General features: G+C 44.3%; 1 protein-coding gene across 4 annotated transcripts in view; it reads left to right on the top strand.

Moving 5' to 3' along the window:
• Window positions 1-1,024: 1,024 nt before the first annotated feature.
• Window positions 1,025-17,053, top strand: part of abhd14b (abhydrolase domain containing 14B) — a 31,314-nt gene continuing 15,285 nt past the window's right edge. For 2 of the 4 annotated variants that reach the window (XM_059944545.1, XM_059944544.1), the window contains exon 1: window positions 1,076-1,151. The gene's annotated coding sequence lies outside the window, so the exon portion shown is untranslated. Of the gene's footprint in view, window positions 1,152-17,053 lie in introns of all 4 variants that reach the window. The other 2 variants (XM_059944542.1, XM_059944543.1) reach the window with 2 other exon arrangements.

Genomic DNA, 17,053 nt, shown 5'->3' with positions numbered 1-17,053 from the left:
ATGACAAAAGAACTGCAGTTTCTAAACTAACCAATCACAATGGAAGCAATGTTCGACAATCAGAACAGACATTCCCCCACAAGATATTCCACCCCTTGAAAGTTGCAAATGTGATGATCCAACCCTCAGACTTGTATAACTCTCAAAAACTCCCAATTAAGTTGCCCATAACATACAAGAGCACTGTAAACCCAATAGTCACCTCCCAATACACCACAGTAGTCCACCAGCCCCCTCTTTGTCCCAAAAGGCCACGAGTCGCACCCTGGAATGTAATAGCCAAAAAGCTGGTCCTCCCCACTTAACCAGTCAGTGATGTTACCCGACCCATCAGGAATGTAGTTGTAGTTCACCCACCAGTGAACCAGAGCTGCAGCATTCCACACTACCAGGGTCTTGCGATCACAAGAAAAACGACTAAGACAATCACTCACTGTTAGACGGTACACTGCATTCGGGCACTGCCTCTGACCCTTTCTGTAGCAGGCAGCAATACCGTCACACTCAGTATAGCTCTGCCACTATTGATGCGGTATACCTGCAGTTCTTAATGTCCAGCAGCATCTTCTGATCATAAAAGGACAATATCATCTTTAGTTGGCTCCATAGAGGCCACTGTGTCTGAGTGTACCGCCATCTTACGGGAACTTCTCAAAATCATGGGAAGTTTGGAGTAGAGAGAACTATCCAAAAACATGAAAAGTTTGGAATAGGAAGAATTTGTTTCCTGTGACTTGTGAATCAGAAAATATGGCAATTGCCAAATAAATATCGACGCCCCAAAATGTCGACAGTGCTTTCGGTTAGTCCTGAAGAAGGGTCTCGGCCCGAAACGTCGACATCGCTTCTCCCTACAGTTGCTGCCTGGCCTGCTGTGTTCCACCAGCATTTTGTGTGTGTTGTTGTTTGAATTTCCAGCATCTGCAGATCTCCTCGTGTTTGCTATTATTCTTTCTGAGATCTGGATCACACAGGATGAAACGGTAAGTAAATTGGGTGGATTTGCAGGGTTAACCTGGCAGTGGTGCTCGCGAGCAGTAGAGGGCGCTGACAATCGCTTTCTTCATTCCCGGTCCGGGAACGAGCTGGCGATCCTCGGGAACGCCGTCTATGCCGAGTGGCGACTTCAACGCTTTGCCAAAAGGACTTAGGTTGGTGCAACCTCTTCCTCGTTACTCTAATCTCTCGTCACTTCAGCATTCCAAGTAGTTCCTTTCCTTTGTCTTTTCGCTTTAAACTTGCAATTTGTGGGGATTTCGCATGCGTGTCGGCCCTCGGAGTTTGAACGGACGCTGCTGCAACCGATTCGCCCTATGCCTCATTGAAGCCTCGGTTTCTGAGAATTGTACCACGCCGCCCCGGGTCTAGACTGGTTATAGATAGGTAAACGTAATCCAGCTAGTCCCACTCTCCCTAAAGTTCTCCAAATTCCTACAGATACTTTTCGGAATTACATATCTAACCTATGCGTGTGTGTGAACTTTATGCACTATCTAACCTATGCGTGTGTGTGAACTTTATGCACTATCTAACCTGTGAGTGTGTGTGAACTTTATGCACTATCTAACCTGTGAGTGTGTGTGTAACTTTATGCAATAGCTAACCTGTGTGTGTGTATTAACATTTGCTTGATAAGCCTTAGACCATAAGACATAGGAGCACAATCAGCCCATCAGGTCTGCTCCACGGCTGAGCCTGGATCCCACTCAACCCCATACACCTGTCTTCTCGCCATATCCTTTGATGCCCTGACTGATCAGGAAACAATCAACTTTCGCCTTAAATATACCCACAGACTTGGCTTCCACCACAGTCAAAGGCAGCGCAATCCACAGATTCACAAACACGGGGAAATCTGCAGATGCTGGAAATTAAAGCAACACACACACAATGCTGGTGGAACGCAGCAGACCAGGCAGCATCTATAGGAAGAAGTACAGTCGATGTTTCGGGCCGAGACCCTTTGTCAGGACTCCTGATGAAGGGTCTCGGCCCGAAACGTCCACTGTACTTTTTCTCCTAGATGCTGCCTGGCTTGCTGTGTTCCACCAGCATTTTGTGTGTGTTGTATTCCACAGATTCACCACTTCTGGCTAAAAAAGTTACTCTTTACCTCTGTACTAAAGGGTCACTCCTCAATTTTGAGTCTGTGCTCTCTAGTTGTGGATACCCCCCACCAGAGGAAGCATCCTCTCCACATCCACCCTATTTTGTCCTTTCAACATTCAGTAGGTTTCAATGAGATCCCCATGCATTCTTTTAAATTCCAGTGAGTACAGGCTCAAAGTTGCCAAACACACTTAATATCCTAATCTCTTTATTCCTGGAATCATCCTTGTGAATCTCCTCTGGACTCTCTTCAATGACAACACATCCTTTCTGAGATATGGGGCCCAAAACTGTTGACAATACTTCAAGTGTGGCCTAACAAGTATCTAAAAAAAGGCTCAGAATTATCTACTTGCTTTTATATTCTATTCCCCTTAAAATAAATGCCAACATTGTATTTGCCTTCTTTACCACAGACTCAACCTGTAAATTAACCTTCTAGGAGTCTTGCATGAGGACTCCTCAGTCCCTCTGCACCTCTGATGTTTGAACCTTCTCCCCATCTAGATAATAGTCTGCACTGTTGTTTTTATTACCAAAATGCATTATCATACATTTCCCAACACTGTATTCCATCTGCCACTGTTTTGCCCGTTCTTCCAATTTGTCTAAGTCCTATCGTAGTTACATTGTTTCCTTAGCACTACCTCTCTGTCTATGTTCCACTTGCAAACTTTGCTACAAAGTAATCAATTCCATTATCTAAATCATTGACAAACAATGTGAAAAGCAACGTTCACAATACTGACCTCTGAGAAACAACACTAGTCACCAGTGGCCAACCAGAAAAGGCCCCTTTTATTCCCACTCACTACCTCCTGTCTGTCAACCAATCCGCTATCCATGCCAGTACCTTTCCTGTAAGCAGCCTCATGTGTGGGATCTTATCAAACACATTATGAAAATCCAGGTAAGTGACATCCACTGCTTCTTTATCCACCCTGCTTGTTACTTCCTCAAAGAACTCTAATAGATTTGTCCGGCAAGATTTCCCTTGACAGAAACCATGCTGACTTTGACCTATTTTATCATTAATCTGTGCTCTGAAATCTCGTCCTTAATAATAGTCCAACACTTCCCCAACCACTGAGCTTAGGCTAATTGTCCAATAATTTTCTTTCTTTTTGCCTTCTGAAAGAGTGGAGTGATATTTGTAATCTCCCAGTCCTCCAGAATCAAGGTATTCTAGAAAGATCATGACCAATGCATCCGTTATTTCTTCAGCAACCTCTCTCAGGACTCTGGGATGTAGTCCATCTGGTCCAGGTGACTTATCCACTTTGTAAGAGCAATGGCACTCACTCCTGATCCCTGACACTCACAGACCTCTGACACACTGCTCATGTCTTCCATAGTAAAGACAGATGCAAAGTACCCATTAAGTTCATCTGCCATTTCTTTGTTCCCCATTACTACCTCACCGGCATCATTTTCCAGTGGTCCGATATCAACTTTCACTCTTTATATAACTAGAAAAACTTTTGGTATCTTGCTTTGTATTATTGACTTGTCTGCCCTCATATTTTAAAAGCTTCCCAATCATCCAACTTCCCACTCACTCTTGCTATTTTATAGATCCTTCCCCTGGCTTTTATACATTCCTTAATTTCCGTTGTCAGCCATGGTTGCCTACCTCTGCCATTTGAGATCTTCTTCCTCTATGGGACACATCTATCCTGCATCTTGTGATGAGGTAAATCCTGGTGGCGAGGGAGATCCGAGGACAACCGATCCCACGTCTTGGCTGCAGGAGGCTGCCGGGTCCTTGGTCCGTTAAGGCCTGCCTATTGCACATCGCCAGCGCATTGCTTTTCTGTCAGGGTGTACTCCCTCAGCCTTGTCTCAACAGACTTACCACAAGGCAGTGGGGCTACATACCCATAGCTGGGACAGTGGTTGATGGTTGTCAGGGCGTATCCACACAGTGGTGGGCCTGCACGCCACATCGCTGGATCCCACTGCTGCTCTGAGATCCCCTGTAGTTTATCCGTAAGATACTCAGTTTTTGTGCGTGGCCCCGAGGAGGCACTGCAGGAGTCTTGGTGGTGGAGAGGCTCTGGACTGGCGGGAGGAGGCTCCTCTTTATACCCTCTGTTGAGAAGGCTAGCCAGCGGCAATAGCTGTAAGCAGAGAGCACCATGCATCATGCTACATGCACTAGCTACAGGCACTACGACACTACTGCACTCGACGCTTCACACACACCCTGTGAGCAAATACTCCACACACACAAAAGGCCATCTGCAGCAGTAGTAGGGGCGTATCACTCCTTTCTGTTGCTGGAAAGGTCCTGGCTAAGGTGATGCTTCAGAGGCTCATCAGCAACATCACCGAGTCAATGCTGCCTGAATCGCAGTGTGGATTTAGGAAGAACAGGAGCTCGATCAACATGATCTTCACAGCCCGGCAGCTTCAGGAAAAGTGCCGGGAGCAACATCAAGACCCCTTTATGGCCTTTGTTGACCTCTCCAAAGCATTCAACACTGTGCAAAGAGAGCTCTTATGGGATGTCCTCCTCAGGTTTGGCTGTCCAAATAAATTTGTTAACATCCTCCGCCAGTACCACGATGGGATAACTGCTCGGGTGACCATAGGAGGACAAGAGTCCGAGCCCTTCCTTGTACACACAGGGGTGAGGCAGAGGTGTGTGCTAGCGACAGTGCTCTTTAACGTCTTCCTCTTCTGTGTTAGCAAGCTTCTCCACAACAAGACAGCAGTGGTGAGGCAGTGGACGTCAGAGTAGATGGCAACCTCTTTGACATCAGGAGGATCCACGCAACCACCAAACTCCATAGAGAGCGGGTCCTGGAGCTGCAGTTTGCAGATGACCGTGCTCTTGCGGCCCATACTCCGGAGCATCTTCAGACTGTCCTTGCTGTGGCGGTGAGACCCGTACAGCAGGATGGGGCTGATTGTCAATACCACCAAGACAGAAGCGGTTTGCCAATGGAGTACCAGTGTCCCACCCACCCTACCTGCCTTCACTGTTGGTGATGAAAAGCTGTCAGTAGTGCCATCTCTCAAATATCTGGGGAGCATTCTCTCTGAGGATAGCGGCATTGACAACGACATCCAGAGCTGCATTAAACTGGCATCGGCTGCTTTTGGGAGACTCTGGCATAGAGTCTTTCAGAACAGGAGCCTTCGTCCCTCCAGAAAGGTCGCTGTATACCAAGCGGTCTGTGTCACCACCCTCCTTTATGGCTGTATGGCTCCTTTATACCTCCTTTATGTAGGTTACCCTACAGCCATCACATCAAGTCCTTGAGCACTTCCACATAAGCTGCCTTCAGCGCATCCTGGGGTGCTTGCTGTGAGCGGGTGCCTCATACTGAAATGCTTGTAAAGACCAACTGCAGAAGTATTGAGGCCATGATCACCCAGAGTCAACTGTAGTGGGAGGGGCACGTGATAAGGATGCCCCCATGTTGGCTACCCCGCAGAGTGTTATACGGCCAGCTACATCTTGGTCGACGCTCAGCTGGAGGGCTGAAGAGGCGCTATAATGATCAGATGAAGAATGCTTTAAGGAAGTGCAAGATCAGACCTGAGGACCAGGAGGATGTTGCTGCTGACCGTAACACTTGGCGACGGCTGTGTAGGGATGGGGTCAGTATTCTGGAGATAGAAAGAACAACCAGAAGAGAGCCAGGAGAAATGCAGCCATGGTTGCCATCACGACCATCACTACCACATATACATGTCCCACCTGCAATAGAACTTGTGGGTCCAGGATAGGACTGTATAGTCTTCAAAGATCTCACCATTAAAGGAGTGGACGTCGTCATCGGATTCTGATGGACAACCGAAGAAGGAAGCATCTTGTGAACTATTCCCAGAAACTTCAGTCATCTCTGTTCTGCCGTCATTCCTGGCAGTATCCTCCCCCAATCCACTTGGGCAAGCTCCTCTCTCATGCCTCTGTACTTCCCTTTATACCATTGTGATATTGATACACGTTAGTTATGCTTCTCCCTCTCAAACTGCAGTATGAATTCAATTATATTATGATCACTGTCTCGTCTGGGTTCCTTTATGTTCCTTATGGAAGTGCTTGATGTGGCAACGTAGAGGAAACTTTATTGGCATGGCACTCTGGGGAGTGCTTTAATCAGTATTCTCTGACCCTATGTCACCTCTTTCTAAAGATGTAATTCCATCCCTTATCAACAGAGCCACATCACCACCTATGCCTTCCTGCCTGTCAGACAGACAGACATACTTTATTGATCCTGAGGGAAATTGTGTTTCGTTACCAAGAATTGTGTAGAAATATAGCAATATAAAATCATAAATAATTAAATAATAAGTTGATCATGCCAAGTGGAAGTAAGTCCAGGACCAGCCTATTGGCTCAGGGTGTCTGACACTCCGAGGGAGGAGTTGTAAAGTTTGATGGCCACAGGCAGGAATGGCTTCCTATGACGCTCAGTGTTACATCTCGGTGGAATGAGTCTCTGGCTGAATGTACTCCTGTGCCTAACCAGTACATTATGGAGTGGATGTGAGTCATTGTCCAAGATGGCATGCAACTTGGACAGCATCCTCTTTTCAGATACCACCGTCAGAGAGTCCAATTCCATCCCCACAACATCACTGGCCTTACGAATGAGTTTGTTGATTCTGTTGGTGTCTGCTACCCTCAGCCTGCTGCCCCAGCACACAACAGCAAACATGATAGCACTGGCCACCACAGACTCATAGAACATCGAACAGCGAACATTGTCCGGCAGATGTTAAAGGACCTCAGTCTCCTCAGGAAATAGAGACGACTCTGACCCTTCTTGTAGACAGCCTCAGTGTTCCTTGACTAGTCCAGTTTATTGTCAATTTGTATCCCCAGGTATTTGTAATCCTCCACCATGTCCACAGTTTCAATACAAAGTATACTCTTTGATATTAAGCTCCCAACTATGGCCTTTTCTCAACCATGACGTCAACATCATACTGACCAATCTCTAAATGCACCACGAGTTCATCCACCTTGTTCTGATTACTTATGGGCATTTAAATACAGCATCTTCAGGCCTGCATTCTTCACCCTTTGAATTTTGCCTCTGTGGTACAATTTAACATTGTGCTCTGTCTACGTTTGTACCCAATCAATGACTTCTTCCTTACATTCATGTTACACCCATCATCTATTTCTAAACCTGCTGGCTCATCCTCAGTTCTATCATCCTGACTCCAATCCCTTGCCTTAATCTGCATCTAATCTATGTAAGTATATGAATTATTTAACTGGGTATATTGAAGGAGCGTTAGTAACTCTTACAAACAGGGCAGTATGGTAGCATAGTGTTTAGCAGAATGCTTTACAGTACAGGTGACCTGGGTTTCATTCCCGCTGCTCCCTGTTTGTACATTCTCCCAGTGGCCACATGGGTTTTCTCCCGTAGTCTAAAGTGTACTGGTTAGTATGTTAATTGGTGATTGTAAATTGTCCTGTGACTAGGCTCGGATTAAATCAGGGATTTGCTGGCTCAAAGGGCCAGAAGGGCTTTCTCCGCATTGTATCTCAATAAATAAATCCCAGGCGGATTTGAGATGGGAATGTAAATGTGGATTAAATCTCTACTCAGCTTTGCTGCTTCAGGCTATGTTTGATCTTCTCTTTGATCCTGGTGCTTTTGCTATCCAAAGGCTCTTGGGAAGTCATGAATGGGGCATAAATCTTGTTGATAATTTTATTAAGTGTGTTACAAGAGTGGAAAATGGACAAGAACGAGGAGTGAGAAAACAAAGAAATGAAATAGGAGAAACAGCCGTTGCTATGTCATAATCAGACTAGCGATAACAGTGATTTACAGTGATTACAATTAACCTGTTAAATACCCAGTTTCAAGCGATGTGATACATGCCACAGAAAACTAAGAAGTTTCTAGAAAAGCAACTGTACAATAATTACTAGAAAATTCACTGAATAATTACATGTATAAAGGTGATTATATAAAAATACAAGCAAGTATTGAGAAGATAAAGTTGCTTAACTTCTACAGAAGCACAATTGAAACCACCCTGACCAACAGCGCCACAGTGTGGTGTGCCAGTTGCACAGCTGCTGAGCGACAAGACCTGCATCGCATGGTGAAGGCGGCCCAGCGAATTGTCAGGATGGAGCTCCCAGGACTGGACACCATCTATTCCAGCAGACTCAGGAGGAAAGCAATCAGCATAACCTGAGACACCACACACCCCGGCCAGAACAAATAGACTGAGGAACAGGGGACACATAGTGCAGCATCCATCCACCTTAAGTTTGGCTGGACAGGGGGTTATCACCCCCTGTATTAAGCTGCTAGGCAAAGCAAGAGTTACAGTTGCAAACAAGCTATTGCCCTTCTTAAAGCAATGGCTACATTTGAAACACAAGAAGCTCTGCAGATGCTGGAAATGCTGCAGGAACTCAGCAGGTCAGCAGTGTCATGGAGGGGAACCAAGAGTTGAGGTCTTCATCAGGATTGGAAAGGAAAGAAGCCAGAATAGGATGTGGTGGGGGAGGAAAGGAGTATTCACTGGCATGTGATAGGTGAAACCAGGTGAGGGGGAGGGTAGGTGGCTAGGGATGAAGTGAGAAGCCAGGAGGTGATGGATGGAGAATAGAGAGATAGATACTTTATTGATCCCAAAGGAAATTACAGTGTCATAGAAATCACAGTAGCATTATAAGTGCACAGGTATAAATATTAGAAGAGAACATAGAACATAGAAGTCGACAGCACATTACAGGCCCTTTGGCCCACAATGTTGTGCTGACTGTGTAACCTACTCTACAAACTGCTTAGAATTGCCCTACTGCATGGCCCTTTATTTTTCTAAGCTCCATGTACCTATCTAAGAGTCTCTTAGAAGACCTTATTGTATCCACCACTAGTGCATTCCACACACTTGCAACTCTGTGTTAAACTAACCCCTGATCTGCCTTCTGTACGTACTTGCAAGTACCTTTAAACTATGCCCCCTCATGTTAGCCATTTCAGCCCTGAGAAAAAGCCTCTGGCTATCCACACGATCAATGCCTCTCACCATCTTATACACCTCTGTTAGGTCACCTCTCATCCTTCGTCACTCCAAGGAGAAAAGGCCAAGTTAGTTGAAAGAATAAAAAATAAGTTACTACAAATGGTCTAACAGGAGGGAGTCATCACTTCCCTGGCTATAGGTTGACACATTATAGAGCCTAATGTCTCTCTGGAGCAGCACCCAGTTGTCTTAGCCTATTAATGAAAATGCTGCTCTGTTCAGCCAAGGTGGCATGCAGAGGGTGAGAAGCATTGTTCAGGTTTGCCAGGATTTTCTGTAGGGTCCTTTGTTCTACCAGAGCCTCCAGTGTGTCCAGCTTGTCTCCTATAATAGAGCCAGCCTTTCTAATCAGTCTGTCATCCAGGTGCACCTCAGGTACTTGTAGGTCTTCACCAAATCCATGTCCTCACCATCAATAGTAACGGAGCAATGCAGGGTTAGTCTTCCTAAAGCCCATCACCATCTCCTTTGTCTTACTGATGACTCAGCTTGCATCATTTGATAAAGTCCTTCACCAGGGCCCTGAATTCCTGTCCTCCCTTTATACACCCAACTATTGCTGAGTCATAAGAGCATTTCTGCAGATGATATGACCTCAGTGTTGTATCTAAAGTCCGAGGTACACAGAGTAAACAGGAGGGGTGCCACTGTAGTTCTCTCGTGGGGCCCTGGTGCTGCTTATAGCCATATCTGTCACACAGCTCTGAAGCTGCACATACTGTGGTCTGCCTGTCGGGTAGTCTCCTATCCAGGATACAATGGAAGTGCCAACCTGAATTTAATGGAGCTTTTCCCCAACAATGAAGAAGAAATCTGATAGGAGAGGAGAGGGGGTTATATTTTCAAAAAATTGAAAAGTATTTCATTGGTTGTGAAGTGTTTTCAGGTGATCTTTTACTGTTTCACTAAGTTTCTAATCTTATAACTGCTATGGAGATGGGAGGAGTACCAGATAGCTAGCATTCAAAGTTCACTTTACACTTCACCATTAGACGAGTGCAACCCAGGTTAAACACTCCCCAGAGTGCCATGCCAGTAAAGTTTCCTCTACGTTGCCACATCAAGCACTTCTGGCAATGGATGGCTGTAGTTAAAACAAAAACAGATGGACCTGCACTTATATGATGCCCTTCATGCAACATTCAGATCTTTTGCGTCAAATTAAGTCAGTGAGGATTGTGCTGGCTATCGTGACTTGCAGAGTCGTGTCAAAATAGCATGCCCATGACTCTGCAAGTCATGATTGCCTTTCTCACTGTTCACAACATCCCCAATCTTGGTGTAATCAACAAATTTGCTGATCTGGTTAATCGCATTATCATCCAGATTATTGATATACCTGTAGATGACAAACAAAAATGTAATGACACAATTGTAATGGGGGACTTCAATATGCAAGGGGATTGGGAAAATCAGGTTGCTGTTGGATCGCAAGAGAGGAAATTTGATGAATGCCTATGAAATGGCTTTTTGGAACATCTTGTGCTTGAGCCTACTTGGGAAAAGTCTTGTCTAGATTGGGTCTTGTGTAATAACCCAAATCTTATAATGAGCTTAACGTAAAGGAACCCTTATGAGACAGTGATCATAATATGATTGAATTCTTATTGCAATTTGAGAGGGAGAAGCATAACTCACATTTATCATTATCGCAGTGGAACAAAAAGAATTACAGGGGCATAGGTGAAGAGCTTGTCCAGGGGGATTGGAGGAGGATACTGGCAGGAATGATGGCAGAGCAGAGGTGGCTGAAGTTTCTGGGAATAGTTCACAAGGTGCAAGATAGATATGTCCCACAGAGGAAGAAGTTCTCAAATGGCAGGGATAGGTAACCATGGCTGATAAAGGAAGTTAAGGACTGTATAAAAGCCAAGGAAAGGGCATATAAGATAGCAAAAGTGAGTGGGAAGTTGGATGATTGGGAAACTTTTAAAATCCAACAAAAGGCAACTAAAAAAGCTATAAGAAAGGAAAAGAAATATGAGGGCAGACTAGCCAATAATATAAAGCAGGATACCAAATTTTTTTTCAGTTATATAAAGAATAAAAGGGAGGTGAGAGTTGATATTGGTCCACTGGAAAAAGATAATGATGAGGTAGTAATGGGGGACAAAGAAATGGCAGATGAACTTAATGGATACTTTGCATTTGTCTCATTGTGGAAGACACTAGCAGTTTGCCAGAGGTCCATGAGTGTCAGCAGGAGTGAGTGCCATTCCTATTACAAAAGGAAAAAGTGCTCTTCAGGTGGGTAAGTCACCTAGGCCAGATGGACTACTTCCTAGAGTCCTGAGAGAGGTTGCTGAAGAGATCATGGATGCATTGGTCATGATCTTTAAAGAATCGCTCAATTCTGGTATGGTCTCAGAGGACTGGAAGATTGCAAATGTCACTCCACTTTTCAAAAAGGGAGGAAGGCAAAAGAAAGGAAATTATAGGCCATTTAGCCCAACCTCAGTGTTTGGGAAAGTGTTGGAATCTATTATTAATGATGAGGTTTTGAGGTACTTGGAGACTACTGATAAACTAAGTCAAAGGCAATATGGTTTCTGTAAAGTGAAATCTTGCCTGATAAATCTGTTAAAGAGTTCTTCGAGGAAGTAACAGCAGGATAACAAAGGAGAGGTAGTGGATATCATTTACTTGGATTTTCATAAGGCATTTGACAAGGTGCCACACATGAGGCTGCTTAATAAGATAAAATCCTATGGCGTTACAGGAAAGATACTGGCATAGATAGAGGAATGGCTGACAGGAGGAGATAGTGAGTGGAAATAAAAGGGCCCTTTCTAGTTGACTGCCAATGACTAGTGGTGTTCCTCAAGGGTCAGTACTGGGACCACTACTTGTCACATTGTTTGTCATTGATTTAGTTAATTGAATTGATGGCTTTTTGGCAGTGTTTGCAGATGATTTGAAGATAGGTGGAGGGGTAGGTAGAGCTGAGGGAGCAGGGTGTTGTAGCAGGACCTAGACAAATCGGAAGAACGGGCAAAAAGTGGCAGATGGAATACAGTGTTGGGAAATGTATGATAATGCATTTTGGTAAAAGGAACAATAGTATGGACTATTATCTAAATGGGGAGAAGGTTCAAACATCAGAGGTGCAAAGGGATTTATGAGTCCTTGCGCAAAACTCCCAGAAGGTTAATTTACAGGTTGAGTCTATGGTGAAGAAGGCAAATGCACGTTGGCATTTATTTCAAAGGGAATAGAATATAAAAGCAAGGAGATAATGCTGAGCCTTTACTAGTCAGACCGCACTTAGAACATTGTCAACAGTTTTGGACCCCATATCTCAGAAAGGATATGTTGTCATTGGAGAGAGTCCAGAGGAAGTTCACAAGGATAAATCTGGGAATAGTTTAACCTATGAGGAATGTTTGGCAGCTTTGGTCCTTAACTCACTAGAATTTAGAAGAATGTGGGGGTTCTCATTGAAACCTATCAAATATTGAAAGGACTAGATAGGTTGGATGTGTGGAGGATGTTTCCTATGGTGGGGGTATCCAGAACTAGAGGGCACAGCCTCAAAATTGAGGGGTGAACCTTTAGAACAGAAGTAAGAAGCAATTTTTTTAGCTGGAGGGTTGATGTTGATCCAGTTACTCCTGTACCATCTGTGCCGGGTTGATGTTAAGCTCGCAACTCAACTTCATAAAAAAAAAATCCACTGCCACCTCCAGTTTAAATTCCCACGTGGAATATTGTGGAGGATCAAATACCCAAACCCAGCACAGCCCCCACTTGTCCCATTTAACCTGTCTCAGTGCGGTGGTCCTTAGGAAATTGTACAAAAGGGACGGGTTGCACCTTAATAGGTGGGGGACCAGCATTCTGGCAGGCAGGTTTGCCACTGCATCACAGATGTGTTTATTCTAAGTAATGGGGGGGAGGGGATGAACTGGAAATATAAAGATGGAGTTAAAGGGAAAGTGAAAATAAGAAAAGTTAAAAAGGACAACAGAATCAATGGAGCAGTAAGCTCAAGAAGAGATCATTAAGTATGGCCAAGTGAAATAGGAATTGATATGAAAGGTGAGGGGAGTAACGAATTAAAAGTATTATATATGAATGCACGAAGTACAAGGAATAAAGTAGATGAGCTTGAGGCTCAGTTGGAAATTGGCAAGTACGATGTGGGAATAACAGACATGGCTTCAAGTGGACAGGGCCTGGGAAATGAGTATTCAAGGATATACATCTTATCGAAAGGGCAGACTGACTGGCAGAGGGGGTGGGGTGGCTCTTGGTGAGGAATGATATTCAGTCCCTTGCGAGGGGGGACATAGAATCAGGGGATGTAGAGTCAGTATGGATAGAACTGAGAAATTCTAAGGGTAGAAAGACCCTAATGGGAGTTATCTACAGGCCCCCAAACAGTAGTCTGGATGTATGGTGTAAGTTGAATGAAGAGTTAAAATTGGTATGTCACAAAGGTAATGATACAGTTGTCATGGGGGATTTCAACATGCAGGTAGACTGGGAGAATCAGGGTGGTACTGGACCCCAAGAAAGGGTGTTTGTGGAGTGTCTCCGAGATGGATTCTTAGAACAGCTTGTACTGGAGCCCACCAGGGAGAATGCAATTCTAGAATTAGTGTTGTGCAATGAACCGGATTTGATCAGGGACCTCGAAGTAAAGGAGCCATTAGGAGGTATTGACCATAATATGATATGTTTTAACCTACAATTTGAGAAGGAGAAGGGAAAATCGGATGTGTCAGTATTACAGTTGAACAAAGGGAACTATGGAGCTATGAGGGAGGAGCTGGCCAAAGTTCAATGGAACAATACCCTAGCAGGGAAAACAGTGGAACAACAATGGCAGGTATTTCTGGGAATAATGCAGAAGGTGCAGGATTGGTTCATTCCAAAGAGGAAGTAAGATCCTAAGGGGAGTAAGGGGTGCCCATGGCTGACGAGGGAAGTAAAGGACAGTATAAAAATAAAAGAGAAGAAGTGTAACATAGCAAAGATAAGCGGGAATCCGGAGGACTGGGAAGCTTTTAAAGAGCAACAGAAGATAACAAAAAAGGCAATACGCGGAGAAAAAAATGAGGTACGATGGTAAACTAGCCAAGAATATAAAGGAGGATAGTAAAAGCTTCTTTACGTATGTGAAAAGAAAAAAAAATAGTTAAGACCAAAATTGGGCCATTGAAGACAAACGGGTGAATTTGTTATGGGGAACAAGGAAATGACAGATGAGTTGAACAGGTACTTTGGATCTACCTTCACTAGGGAAGACACAAACAATCTTCCAGATGTAATAGTGGCCAAAGGAACTAGGGTAATGGATGAACTGAAGGAAATTTATGTTAGGCAAGATATGGTGTTGGATAGACTTTTGGGTCTGAAGGCTGATAAGTCCCCGGGACCTGATCGTCTGCATCCCAGGGTACTTAAGGAGGTGGCTCTAGAAATCGTGGATGCATTGGTAATCATTTTCCAATGTTCTATAGATTCAGGAACAGTTCCTGTGGATTGGAGGGTGGCTAATGTTGTCCCACTTTTTAAGAAAGGAGGGAGAGAGAGAACAGGGAATTATAGACCAGTTAGCCTGACGTCAGTGGTGGGAAAGATGCTGAAGTCAATTATAAAAGAGGAAATTACGACACATTTGGATAGCAGTAGAAGGATCAGTCCTAGTCAGCATGGATTTAGGAAGGGAAAATCATGCTTGACTAATCTTCTGGAGTTTTTTTTTTGAGAATGTAACTATGAAAATGGACAAGGGAGAGCTAGTGGATGTAGTATACCTGGATTTTCAGAAAGCCTTTGATAAAGTCCCACATAGGAGATTAGTGGGCAAAATTAGGACACATGGTATTGGGGACAGAGTACTAACATGGATTGAAAATTGGCTGGCTGACAGGAAATGGGTTCCTTTCGGAATGGCAGGCTCTGACCAGTGGGGTACCGCAAGGTTCAGTGCTGGGACCGCAGCTGTTTACAATTTACATTAAGGATTTAGATGAAGGGATTAAAAATAACATTAGCCAATTTACTGATGACACAAAGCCGGGTGGCAGTGTGAAATGTCAGGAGGATGTTATGAGAATGCAGGGTGACTTGGACAGGCTAGGTGAGTGGGCGAATGTATGACAGATGCAGTTTAATGCGGATAAATGTGAGGTTATCCACTTTGGTGGCAAGAACAGGAAGGCAGATTACTATCTAAATGGAGTCAAGTTAGGAAAAGGGGAAGTACACCGAGATCTAGGTGTTCTTGTACATCAGTCAATGAAAGCAAGCATGCAGGTACAGCAGGCAGTGAAGAAAGCTAATGGCATGCTGGCCTTTATAACAAGAGGAATTGAGTATAGGTCCTTCTGCAGCTGTACAGGGCCCTGGTGAGACCCCACCTGGAGTATTGTATGCAGTTTTCGTCTCCAAATTTGAGGAAGGACATTCTTGCTATTGAGGGAGTGCAGCGTAGGTTTACAAGGTTAATTCCCGGAATGGCGGGACTGTCATATGTTGAAAGATTGGAGCAACTGGGCTTGTATACACTGGAATTTAGAAGGATGAGAGGGGATCTGATTGAAACATATAAGATTATTAAGGGATTGGATATGCTGGAGGCAGGAAGCATGTTCCTGCTGATGGGTGAGTCCAGAACTGGAGGCCACAGTTTAAGAATAAGGGGTAGGCCATTTAAAATAGTGATGCAGAAAAACTTTTTCACCCAGAGAGTGGTGGATATGTGGAATGCTCTGCCCCAGAAGGCAGTGGAGGCCAAGTCTCTGGATGCTTTCAAGAGAGAGTTAGATAGAGCTCTTATAGATAGCAGAGTCAAGGGATATGGGGAGAGGGCAGGAACGAGGTACTGATTGTGTATGATCAGCCATGATCACAGTGAATGGCGGTGCTGGCTAGAAGGGCTGAATGGCCTACTCCTGCACCTACTGTCTATTGTCTATTGACCCAGCGGACCGCGGGAGCCAGCGGAGCTCGGGACCTGCTGCCCGCAGTGTTTCTGTTCCATTAACAGGAAGCAATCGTGATTGAAAATAAAGTGGAAATAATAAAGCGTTTGGAAAGAGGTGAAACACCATTGGTCAGTGGAAAAGCGTTAGGCTACAGTCGGTCAATGATTGGAACAATTTTAAAGGATAACGGATCAAGTGAGGATAATGGAGCATGTGAAAGGCCCTGCCCCAATGAAAGCTACAATTAATACTAAGCAACGCAGTGGTTTAATTAATGGAATACATACGTTTCTTAAGTATTTTATATGCATAGAAAGGTAAAATATATGCTATATACTAAGACTAACTATATACAGTTTGACTAACTGACGCTAAATAATACCAGATATATTTGTTCTGACTTACGTACAAATCCGACTTAAAGATGGACTCAGGAACGGAACCTGTATGTAACCCAGGGACTGCCTGTATTTAAACATTTTAATTGTATCTGCCTGTACCAGCTCCTGTGTGGCCTGTTTCAAATAGCTACCTCCCTCTTTTGGAAAAACTTCTCTCAAATCTTATGTCTTCTGAGCTTAGGTTAAGTGAGCTAAGGCTTTTTCTCTTTGGTGCAAAAGAGGGCTTTTAGAATGGTATAAGATGATAAGAGGCATAGATTGAGCGGATAGGCGAAGAGTTTTTCCCAGGGCGGAAATGGCTAATACAAGGGTGAATAATTTTAAGGTGATTGGAGGAAAGTATAGTGGGGGATGTCATAAGTAAATTATTTACATTGAGAGGGTGAGTGTATGGAACACCCTGCAGGGGTGGTGGTAGAGACAGATAAATTTGGGACATTTAAGAAACCCTTAGGCACATGGATAATAGAAAAATGGAGGGCTACGTCGAAGGGTTGTTCTGAGAATGGGTTAAAAGGTCAGTACAACATTGAGGGCCGAAGGTCTTGCCTGTGTTCTAGAACTATTTTACATTTCTTCCCTCTC

Source organism: Hypanus sabinus, chromosome 19 (assembly GCF_030144855.1).
Source record: "Hypanus sabinus isolate sHypSab1 chromosome 19, sHypSab1.hap1, whole genome shotgun sequence".
In the NCBI taxonomy this organism is placed as follows: domain Eukaryota; kingdom Metazoa; phylum Chordata; class Chondrichthyes; order Myliobatiformes; family Dasyatidae; genus Hypanus; species Hypanus sabinus.
Note: the sequence above shows the minus strand (reverse complement) of the source record. Positions and strands in the feature narration are given on the sequence as shown.